Raw genomic sequence first — 12,787 nt, 5'->3', positions numbered from 1 at the left:
CCAGTATTACAAACCAACAGAATGGCTAACAAGTATCGAACTCTATTGTCATGGTTATGGTCTATAGGTACCCCCATTAATAGTGGTAATCTTAGCACTCATATTCAAAACCTGTATTCTAAACCTTGTAAAATTGATCTCTTCTTGCCTAGAAGCTATTAAGCTCCAAATGGTGTGCAGATGGAACCACACATGGACATGTCTTTCTTCTGAGGACCCTTAGATTGACCCCAGGATGAGCCCTAGATGCTGTTCCCCACACAAGGCCTTCTCCAGCAGAAAGTAGTCACAAGAAGTCATCATCCAGCCTCCCATCTCCAAGAGCAGTTAGAGTTTCCACTCTTGATGGGGGAGATAATACAGGAGGTAGAAATAAATTATTTAGGCAGACAGTGAGGGAAAAACAGTCCTTGGCAGAATTTCCCTTCCAACAAAAAACATCCGCCAAAATCATTTTTTTTTTCTAACAAAGAGCAGCCTGAAAAAATGAGCTGCAAACATAAATAAGGAAGCTAGAAGCTTGCATGGTGGAATGCTGGTAGCTGCACCAATAGAAAAACGCTACCTGGGGACCAGGCATGTCCAGGCATGGAGGCTCCACATTCCTGTTCTTTGTTACAATGTCTACAGGAACAAATAAATGGGCAACAAGGCACAGCTCAGGAAGAGACCCAACCTGAATTATAAAAGATTAGGTTGGGGGCTACCAGAAATTCATGCCCTATGCGAATGGCACACCTGGTCTAACCAGTGTTTTTTGAGCTGTGTACATCATACACCACCTCCCCACCACTCATCTATAAACCACCGTGCATTTCTCTGAGGACTGGTAAGCCATTTTTTCAGGACCCCTCTCTGTAGGAGAGCTATTTTCTTTCCTTCAACTATTCAACTTCCATTCTCAACATCACTCTTTCTGTGTCTGCATCCTTGTTCTCCATGCTATGAGACAATGAACATCGGGTATCACCCCAGAAAATGAGACTGTTTCAAATCTAACAGGTGGGAAATGACAAAGCAGTCTAAACTTATATGAACTGTGTATAATTTGCCATATGTGGACATTAAAGTCTCTGTTCCATTAGCTTAGTGGTCAGCAGGTAACTTGACAAATATTTCTTTAAATTTCTGCAACATTATTATTATTATTATTATTATTATTATTATTATTATTATTGCCAGGGATCTGTTTGCATATTGGGTATGACTTTCACACTCAGTCAGGAAGCTTACTATTATGCCTTAGTCTTCTCAACATGTTGTGTAGAGTTGTCAATCACACATATCTTTGGGGATCTTCATGTCTTTCCTAAGATTGTGTGCAGCTCTGAGCAGGCAAATGGAATTTTACATTCCCAAGAATACATCAGAGCTTTCCAAAACCATTGTGATTATCTCATTTTTTTCACCTTTCCTCTTAAGCATTTTAGTTACTCCATTGTTTTCCTCAACTGTAATTTCCTACCTCAAGCAACATTAGCAAAAATAATTGCCTGTAAATATTTTGAAAAATCTCCCCTATCACAAATTGCATCTTTATCACTGGTAAATTTAGGTTTTATAAAACAAAGACAAACCTTTTGAGTCTGTCTTCTAGGAGGATACCAGATGGTTCAATTTCTTTTTTTAAACTGTGAATAAAATCTATTCCTCAACCTTCTGTACTGGAAATTCAGGCTATTATTTCCAAGGATATTGATACACTAAAGAAAAGAAGATGGAACTATGATAAATTAAAATTCTAAATAGTTCACTGTTCTTAGTGGAATTCAGCCTTTAAAAAAAAAAAAAAGCTACTTCTTTTTTTTCTGATAACCTTTGGTTAATTTTAAAATTTGAAAACAAATTTAATTCTAAATTTTCCCATGTTTTTATTGATTTTATAGAGAGGCAGAACTTCAGGTCTTTTTAAATGCACCAAACTGCAAGTGAGTTTTAGATTTCGTCTATTGTATTTTTTACTTCAAAGATTTCCATGTAGTTCTGCTTTATATTTTCTAATTCTGACTTGAGATTTTCTATTTTTTTTTTTTTATCTTTTGTAAGAGTGTTTGCTCTTAGTTTTTGTGCAAATTTTTAATGATGGTTGCTTTAAAGTCTTTGTCAGGAACTTCTAAGATGTTTGCCTTGCAGTGCTAGTGTCTGCAGATTCTTTTTTTCTATTAATAGTCATTTATCTCATTCTTATTTTGTATAGTAATTTTGTATTGTATTCTGCAAAGTGTGAATATTATGTCATTAGACACTCTATTTTATTTTATTTCTGTTTTAACATGCAGTTGAACTTTGGGTAGAGGCCTCCAGGTCTGCAGGTAATAGTTTCAACATCAGTTCCATTCTTAAATTATTTGCACCGTTATTTAGAAGTTCCTCACACATGCTTGCTTTACTTTCCAGTCTGAATAACTGGAAAAAATCTGCCTATTTTTCTATGATCTTATTGCCTCTGCTATGCCAAATAGGGTCAAATATAAGCATGCACAATTCTGGGGTGAGTCTAGGAATTTATTAACATTTTTGTGTAGTTGGTTTCCAGAATTTCTTTCTCTCTGTAACTTAGACAGTACTGTATTGTTTCTTGAGCCTTCTCATTTTGATTTTTCAGTCAGAGACCTGAGGATTTATTTACCTTGTGCAATTCATGTGTCTGTTCCCAGACACAAAGGCAAGCTATGAAAAGACAGAGAGCAAAATAGGAAACATGGCTTTACCAACAGTTTTGGATCTACAGACACTCTGATAAGAAAGAAAGATCTACTTTTCTCAGTCTTTTAGACTTCTGCCAGCTCCTATTGCTGTTTCTTCGACCACTACATGTTTTAGTAGGAAGGAGGAATCAAATTTAGAAAAGAAAAGTATCAATAATTTTTTTTCCTTTTTTAGTGAGAATTAGGATCACATCTACATTCCTTCACCCAGAAATAGAATGTTAGTTCTGGATCTTTCTGTTGCTGCAAACTCTTACTTCCAGGTTTTAAGTTATGTTCGTTCTTGGCTAGAGGATAACACAATTTTAAAACAGGCAAACTAATGAGAGTTTGGTGGTATTTTGAATTCTTTTTTTTTTTAATTTAATTTGCTACTATTTACTTGTCAATGTTCTCAAATAGCTGTTACATGCATCCTGTGCAGTTTCTACAGCCATGTTGAATAGGAAGAGAAGATGAGGTGTGTTTAGTTTTTCTTATCCAGAACAAAAACCTGTAGATATTTTTGCAACACATGTTTTAGAGATAAGAATACTAAAGCTTATATAAATAAGATGATATTTCAAAGATCAGATGCAAATATGTGATTTGGCAGAATCAAAATATATAGCTCATGCTGTCCTACCATTTTGCAACAAAGCCATTGCACCTACTGCCATTAAGATACTCCAAAACAAATAGTATGATTTTTGACTACCCTACTGATATTTTTTTCAACATGTCTTAGAACTATTGGATACAGCATATGGTAGCTGTTGCCATTTTATGGAATGGCATTCCTCGGCCTCCATCCTCTTTCCCATAGCTTTGTCATTTGCAAATCTCAACTCATAGAGCACTTAAAAAGTCTCCACCTGCATGTTAAATGTATTTTCTATTATTTCTCACTATGCTCTTCCACTACTACCAAACAAAAGAACCAAAACTCTGAAGACTTCTAAAAGTTCCATGGATTTCTAAAATAAATATTTTCACTTACTACATTTGTCTGTTTTGATTTTCATGGCTCATCTCATACTACATTCTTTGAGATGGTTCTGGAGCTGTTTGCATTTTAGATTTGTGTCCTGTTCCATTAGTACCCAGAACTAAGTCTACCTAGTAGATTCACTCATCTAAACAGTTAACAAACATATTTTTCTATGAACTTCTTTTGCAAAGTATTGGGGACTCAGATAGAAAATTACAAACAAAAAATTCCTTTAAAAAATTAACTTGCTTTCCTCAGGAGACTGAAAGTTTCTCTCTCTCTCTCTCTCTCTCTCTCTCTCTCTCTCTCTCTCTCTCTCTCACTTTGTCTCCCTCTCTTCCCCACTCCCTCTCTCTGTCTCCCCTTCGCTCTCTCTCTCCCTCTCCTCATCCCTCTCTCTCTCCTTCTGTTTGTCTTTCTTCCTTTCTCCCTTCCTTCTTTTCTCTCTCTCTCTTTCTTTCTTTCTCTTTCTCTTTCTTTCTTTCTTTCTTTCTTTCTTTCTTTCTTTCTTTCTTTCTTTCTTTCTTTTCTTTTCTTTCTTTTTTTTCTTTCTATTTTTTAAGTTTTTCTTCAAAGGGACAAGAAGACTGACTTATAAACAAGTATCAAAAACAGAATAGTTAAGGTTGTGGAACATAGAGAGGGTCTCCCAATGTATACATGTGTTGGGCAGTGGAGCAAAATTTTTCTGGCTAGATATTTGCTGACTAACTGCTCAAGCTATTTCAAAGTAACTGGCATATATTCTTGAATTTGTCATTTTTTTTCCTATATAAATATGTTTTCTATCTTTTCCACAAAAATGTGTTGGCCAGTGGAAACAACTAGATTGATGTCACTCTGTCACTGTGACTGTTCATCACTGGGCTTCTAATTATACTTGTTTTAATTTTTGTCTATTTTAAACGATAATAATGTATTTTGACCTCAGTTTCAAACTGGCAATTACTGGCTGTGGTTGCAGCAGGAGTATATTTTTCCCCGAGTGTCTAAGAATAGAGATTCTAGAGGGAACATAAGGTAGTACGCTTCATCTGACAGGTTTAAGCACAGCTTTTGAAAATTAAAGCCTAAGGCAATATTTGCTAGATTAACTTTTTAAATGAAACTCAATGACCTTTCAGATGATTGGTGCCTAAATATTGTCAAAGGGCTTTATTTGCTAGGAAAGGATGACTGTATTTTAATGCACCAATATTATGATTGAGAATAGCAAACTTTTGTCTGAACTAGGCATAGGTGCATTTATGAGTGCAATTATGTCTTTGCATTCAGAACTTAAATGTAAAAGCATCTAAAAGATGAGTACATTTTTCTTGGATAAGATAATGACCTTTGAATATCGAACTTTAAGAAATCTGCATATATGGATAAAATATTAAATTCATTTTTGACAAAATAAAAAGGTTTCCTGATTTTATTTCCCACCCTAGACTCAATCTTTCTGCCTTCATCCCCCGCATCCTTTTTTAAACTTTTATTTTAGGTTCAAAAGTACATGTGAAGGTTTGTTACGTAGGTAAATTCATGTGATGGGGGTTCGATGTGCAGATTATTTTATCACCCAGGCACTAAACCTATTACCCAGTAGTTGCTTTATCTGCTCTTCTCCCTCTTTACACGATGCACCCTCAGTTAGACCTCAGTGTCTGTTGTTTCCCCCTTTGTGTCCATGTATTCTCATCATTTAGCTCCCACTTATAAGTGAGAACATGCAGTATTTGTTTTTCTGTTTCTGTGTTAGTTTGCTAAGGGAAATGACCTACAGCTTTATCTGTGTTCCTGCAAAAGAAACTATCTCATTATGTTTTATGGCTGCATAGTATTCGATGGTGTATATGTACCACTTTTTTTTTTTTTAATCCAGTTTTCCATTGATAGGCATTTAGGTTGATTCCATGCCTTTGTTATTGTGAATAGTGTTGTGATGAACATATACATGCATGTGTCTATATGATAGAATGATTTATATTCTTTTGGGTATATATGTAGTAATGGGATTGCTGGGTTGAAGGGTATTTCTGTTTTTGCCTCTTTGAGAAATTGCCACACTGCTTTCCACAATTGTTGAACTAATTTACACTCCCAATAACAGTGTATAAGTGTTCCCTTCCTTGGCAATCTTACCAGCATATGTAACTTTTTTACTTTTGAGTAATAGCAATTCTTACTGGAGTGAGATAATATGTCATTGTGGTTTTGATTTGCATATCTCTAGTTATCAGTGATATTGAACATTTTATATGCTTGTTTGCTGCATGTATGTCTTCTTTCACAAAGTGTCTGTTCATGTGTTTTGCTTACTTTTTAATGGAATTTTTTTTTCTTTGTAAATTTAAGTTTCTTAAAGACATTGGATATTAGGCCTTTGTCAGATGCATAGTTTGCAATATTTTTTCCAGTCTGTAGGTTGCCTGTTAACTCTGATGATAGTTTTGTTGTTGTTGTTTTGCTGTGTAGAAGCTCTTTAGTTTAATTACAGCCTCATTATCAATTTTTGCATTTATTACAATTGCTTTTGCTGTCTTCATCATGAACTCTTTGCCAGTTCTTATGTGCAAAATGGCGTTGCCTAGCTTGTCTTCCAGGGTATTCATAGTTTTGGGTTTTACATTTAAAACTTATATCCATCTAGAGTTGGCTTTTGTATATGGTATAAAAAAGGGGTCCAGTCTCAATCTTCTGCAATGGCTAGCCAGTTATTCCAGCACCATTTATTAAATAAGAAGTTCTTCCTCCATTGCCTGTTTTTATCATCTTTGTTGAAGATCAGAAGGTTGTAGATGTGTGGCTTTATTTCTGGGTTCTCTGTCATATTGGTCTATAAATCTGTTTTTGTGCAAGACCATGCTGACTTGTTTACAGTAGCCCTATAGTTTTGTTTCAAGTTGGGTAGGGTGATACCTCCTACTTTGTTCTATTTGCTTAGGATTGCCCTGCCTATTCGGGCACTTTTTTGGTTCTATATCAATTTAAAATATTTTTTTTCTAGTCTGTGAAGAATGCCATTGGTAGTTTGATGGGAAGAGTGGCAAATTTGTGAATTGCTTTGGAAAGTATGGCCATTTCAATTATATTGATTCTTGCTATCCATGAGCGTGGAATATTTTTCCATTTGTTTATGTCATCTCTGATTTACTTGAGCAATGTTTTGTAATTACCATTTTATGTATCTTTTACCTCCCTGGCTAGCTTTATTACTAGGTGTTTTATTATTTTTCTGGCAATCGTGAATGGGATTCCATTCCTGATTTGGCTCTTAGGTTGGCTGTTTTTGGTGTATAGAAATACTTCTAATTTTGGTATGCTGATTTTGTATCCTGAGCCTTTGCTGAAGTTGCTTATCAGTTTAATGAGCTTTTGGCCAAGACTATGAAATACTCTAGGTATAGAATCATATTATGTGCAAACAGAGATGGATAATGAAACAAAAATATTCAACAGAATATTAGCAAACCGAATTAGTAGCACATGAAAAAGCTAACCCACCACAATCAAGTAGGCTTTAGTCCTAGTATGCCAGGTTGGTTCAACATATGCAAATCAATAAATGTGATTCATTAAGTAAACAGAACTAGGGACAAAAATCACTTCTCACAGGATCATTTCAATAGATGCAGAAGAGGCTTTCAATAACATTCAAAATCCCTTTATGTTAAAAACTCAGCAAACTAGGTATTGAAGAAACATACCTCAAAATATTAAGAACCATCTATGACAAACCCACAGCCAACATCATCCTGAATGAGCAAAAGTGGGAAGCTTTCCCCTTGAAAGCCAGCAAAAAACGAGGATGCCCTCTGTCACCACTCATATTCAACATAGTACTGGAAGTCCTGGCCAGAAAAATCAGTCAAGAGAAAGAAAAAGAGACATTCAAATAGGAAGATAGGCTGTCATCCCTTGCATTTTTCTATATTGCTTATAACTTAGTAATATCTTGGAACACAGCATGACCTTTCCTGCCTCAGGATCTTTGCCCATTCTACTTCCTTCATATAGATCATTCTGTGCAATTTCTCTGACTTGCGAAGTCATATTCATTACTTTTATTTCTAATTATGAATAGTTTCAGGAAAACAAAAATAAAAAAAATACAGTAGACACCTGGCTATTCAACATCTATATGTGAAACCTTTAAATACTTATACACACACACAGAAACACACATATATATACATATATATTTTAATATTTACATCAGAATTTCTTTTTAAGAAATCAAGCACTTCCATTAATTTGAAGATATTGTGTACTTCTTCCACATCTCATTTCTCCTCTTTCTTCTCCAAAATATACCCAATATTATGAAATTGTTGGCTATAAATTCCATCTCTATTTTGGCTATGTACATATTCATAATGATATTATTTTTAATACAACTTTGTATATATGGTACCATAATGCTGTATCCTTCTGTATCTTTCTTATTTCTTAATATTTTGTTTCATAATACTTTTATTCATTTTGAAGCATAGCAGTCTATTTCAGTAATTTTACCTGACTTATAGTATTATGTGGCATGAATATACCAGAATTTACCACTTTTCTGTTGATTCACATTTAAGATGTTTCTAATTTTTTCTTATAGCCATGTAGCAGTGAATATTATTATACATTACTATAAGGCTTCTAATTTTTTGTTATAACAACGCAGGAATGAATATTATTATACACTACTACTTATGCACATAAATAGCATCTCTTAAAAGTATCATACCTGGGATTGGACATTTCTATGTTATTGGATATGTGCAACTTGAACTTCATTCAATTTTGGAGGCATAGGAAAAATCATCTTTTTTTTTTTTTTTTTTCCTGTGACAACTTGGGTATTTCATACAGCCTTCCTTATCTCAGTAGAAAACAGACCCTACCAAGCTACTTTTTGTAGCAAGGATTTCCAAGTCAAGCGAAAAGTGGTGACTAAATTGAAAACTTCTGAATTTTCTGCCCTCCCTAACTTTGCCTTTACACTGGCATACTCTCTCTACCCTGAGTGCTGCCATCAACATCTTTTTTCCTAGGTAACTGCTATCTACCCTTTCCTCCACTTTTCCAAGAAGGAATTTAATCCTTCTTTTGTTTCTATTGGCCCAGGTTGGACATATTTCACTAAGGTTTACATAATACGATGGGAAAAGCACCAAATAGCAAATCATATAGAGAGGACAAAAAGTTCAAAATCATCTATGCTTGACAAATCCGGGCTTCAAATTCTGACATATTAATCTCATCTTCAGGTTTTGCAGGACATGTGTAATTGTAGTAGCTGCACTCCAGCTCCAAAATACAATAATTTTTTATTAGCTACCTCTACCAGGAGGAAGTCATCTTTCTACTCACCCCCTATAAACTATATCTTAGACTCCTTAACACTATTAAATGTCTCATACCAGAAGACTCAATTTCTCACATGGTAGTTCATATAAGGCATTACTCTGCTAGTTCAGTTTTTTGGGTTTTAAAAGATGCCTTTTTTCTCAATATATATTTTACACCAAGAATTGTCACATTTAAAAAAGTCAACACTGACTTTGCACTTAGGTCTAATAATATAAAATCATATTAACCTTATCAAGGATATAACAAACATTTAAAATGGATTTCTCACATGTAGAAACAGAAGGCTTTTCCATTACACTTCCAGGGGTACCTGGGTTAGAATTAAAGATGTTTCCCTTTGTGACTTACCCAAAAGTTCCTTGATCTGATAAACAAACTTAGGAAAGTTTCAGAATACAAAATTAATGTAAAAAATGAGGAACTTTTTTTATAATTCAAACACAATTTATTTTTAATTTCTCAAACAAAAATCAACAGTTTAAGTCACTGATTGGCAAGCTATAGCCTGCAGGCCAAACCCAGCGCCACACCTGTTTTTGTAAATAAACTTTTCTTGAATTACAGCCATGCTCATTTTTGTGCATATTTTCTATGGTTGCTTTTGCATGTCAATAGCAGAGTTGAGTAGATGGGACAGAGGTCGCATGACCTGCAAAGTCCAAAATATTTACTGTCCGGTCCTTTACAGGAAGTTTGCTGACACCTGATTTAAGTGATTATGATTTGATTTAAGGACAGGGTGACATCTGACAAAAGTATCAGTAAGAATGGGGGCACTGACCTATCAAATAGCGAGATTCCCCCAAATAGGAAGGAGATCAAGAGAGTATATTTGGCATCAATTCTTTGACAAACGTTTTGATATAAATTATAATTACTTAAACTACACATTCAAACAATTTAACAAGAACCTTTTCTTCCCTAATTTGGTCACTGTATTATTTGAGCAAGACAACAGATTGCTAATATTTAGTCCAAAAGAGATCACACCTGAAAGGGATGAAGAAGAACAGCTTAATATCTCTCATCTGCTTATTCTTGAAGCAAGCTGAGAGTTGCTACCTGTTTTCCAGATGTCCATCTCCTCATTACAGAAGCTGAGGATTTGCTGTAGCCATGTAAGACAAGCTGGGAAGCAATCAACTCCTCATCTTTCTGTTCCTAGGCTCCATGATTGTTCTATTTCTTTCTGGGAAAGAAGTTACTGTCTTTTTTATTTTTTTTTATTTTTTTTTCTGAGAAACAGTGATTGGCTCAGTCATGAATACTATCGAATTTGAATGCTATTGGTATATGAGGAACTTGCTGACAAGAAAAGTTTTATGTAATAAGCTCATGTTTTTATGGTGCCAGACGGAAGACAGGCTTCCAAGTTGAGATCCCAGGATTCTACACATTCAGAATCTCAAAATCTTCCTCCAGATCAAACTCCTCCAGTTATTCAGTAGAGTCAGTGAATTATGCCCCAGTGGTTGTCACTTCTGGCCTGGCTAGAGGTACAAGGAGAGGCCAGTGCGATGGATGTTTCTGAATCAATTCAAACATCTTTAAATGCTCCTTTTGAATTTCCTTCTGAACAAGACTATGCCAGTTATTAAAGTCTTTTTCTTATTTTCAGAAAAATCCCAATGCAACTGAAGCATCCAGGTTCAGTATGTTCATTCGCTGTGGGGACTGCAGGCAATGGAAAGTCTGGTCATCAATCATTTCATTCTCTTCAGTGTTGACAAAGGTCTGGGTTGTGTGAGGGTCCAAAAAGATGAGCTTATCACCTAAGAATTCTCTGAAATAATAAGCATTATTCGGTTTTTCTCCTAATGCCCTTCAAGAGTGTGGCATCTTAAAACACTCTTTGAATGCATCGACAGGATGCATTAACATAGACAGGATTGTTTCAGTTTATGCCCAGGCAAAGGGGCACAATGAGCAACAGGGGTTTCCAGGCTAGGCAGTAGGCAGAGGTGCCCTTACTCTAGTTTGAAGCAGAGAATCGGGAGACCTGTCACAGTCTGTGTCAGCACTCAAGGGAAGGACGCAACACTTTTTTTTGATATCTTCAATGACCACTGTGTTATCCATTGAAACATAAAGAGACAAGGAATTCCATTCATCAAGTAAAGCAAGGTTTCTTGTTAACATCTGTGCAACTGTATTTGGTCCAAACCATTCTCCAATTGATTTCCCTTCTCCTACACCCATTTGTGCCATTTGATATATAGTGTAGCAACAATTTTTTATAAGAAGCACTGTAGGATCCATTGGTATTATGTTGTTGTTGTTGTTGTTTCTCCCAGTTCCAGTCCTTTCCCAAGTGTTTACGTATAAGGGCTTGAGCCAGTATCATCTGTCCACAGTATAGCATACATCCCTAACCAGGATCTGATGAAGGGCCCGTTACCCAAATTGGTGAAAATTTCCTTCTGTGTGTAAACAATAGACAAGCACTCATATCAGACAACAGCTTAGAAGTTTCTGTTTTAATATGATGCTGTTTTTCTAAGATCCATACCAGCTCATCTGTATCTAAATATTCTTCTAGGTATTCAATGAAAGTAGTAATCTGGTTTTCATACTTCAATAAAACTGACTCCATTCTCCAGCTGTCATCCTGGGCCAATTCCACCAGCAACCTGGTGGAATAGCTTCTGCACAACAAAAGAAACTATCAACAGAATAAACAGACAACCTAAGAGTGAGAGAAAATATTTGAAAACCATGCATCTGACAAATATCTAATACCCAGGATGTATAAGGACTTAAACAAATTCATGTGCAAAAAACAAACAACCACATTACAAAGTGGACAAATGATGGGAACAGACACTTTTCAAAAGAAGACATACATGCGGCCAACAAGCTTATAAAAATGCTTAACCTTACAAATAATCAGAGATATGCAAATAAAAAACATTATGAAATACCATCTCACACCAGTCAGAATGCTATTGTTAAAAAGTCAAAAATAACAGATGCTGACAAGGTTGTGGGGAAAGAATACTTATAAACTGATGGCACAAAGAAAAATTATTTCAGCCATTGTGAAAAGTAGTGTGGTGATTCCTTAAGGAGTTTAAAACAGAACTACAATTTGACTAGCAATTCTGTTGTTGAGTATATACACCAAAAGATGTAATTCATTCCACCGTAAAGACACATGCATGTGTATATTCATCACATAATTATTCAAAATAAAAAAGACATGAAATCAACCTACATGTGCATCAATAGTAGACTTGGTAAAGAAAATGTGGTACTTATATACCATGGAATACTATGCATCAATAAAAAAGAACCAAATCTGGAGGCCATTATCCTAAGCAAACTAACAAAGAAACAGAAAACCAAATGCTGCATTTTCTCACTTATAAGTGGAAGCCAAACATCAAGTACATATGGACACAAAGAAGGAAACAATAGTCAGGTCTATCTGAGGGTGGAGGTTGGAAGGAGGGTGAGGATCAAATATCTATTTACCAGGTACTATATTTACTATCTAGGATAGAAATAATAAATTATTTACACATAATTTATTTATATAACAAAGTTGCACATTTTCCCCCTGAAACTTAAGTAATATTTCTTTTAAAAAGTACACATTTCATTGAGCATTCTATAAAAGTTGTTTTCTAAAAGATAAATAGAGCCGGGCATGATGGCTCATGCCTGTAATCCCAGCACTTTGGGAGGCTGAGGCGGGTGGATCACCTGAGGTCAGGAGTTCGAGACCAGCCTGGCCAACATGGGGAAACCCCATCTCTACTAA

At 35.3% G+C, this 12,787-nt stretch overlaps 1 pseudogene; it reads right to left on the bottom strand.

Annotated features, from left to right (window-relative positions):
- Positions 1 to 10,413: 10,413 nt before the first annotated feature.
- Positions 10,414 to 11,634, bottom strand: LOC713090 (cysteine protease ATG4A-like; annotated as a pseudogene).
- Positions 11,635 to 12,787: the final 1,153 nt, after the last annotated feature.

Source organism: Macaca mulatta, chromosome X (assembly GCF_049350105.2).
Source record: "Macaca mulatta isolate MMU2019108-1 chromosome X, T2T-MMU8v2.0, whole genome shotgun sequence".
Lineage (NCBI taxonomy): Eukaryota > Metazoa > Chordata > Mammalia > Primates > Cercopithecidae > Macaca > Macaca mulatta.
The sequence above is the reverse complement of the archived record's forward strand: the minus strand, read 5'-3'. Positions and strand labels throughout refer to the sequence as shown.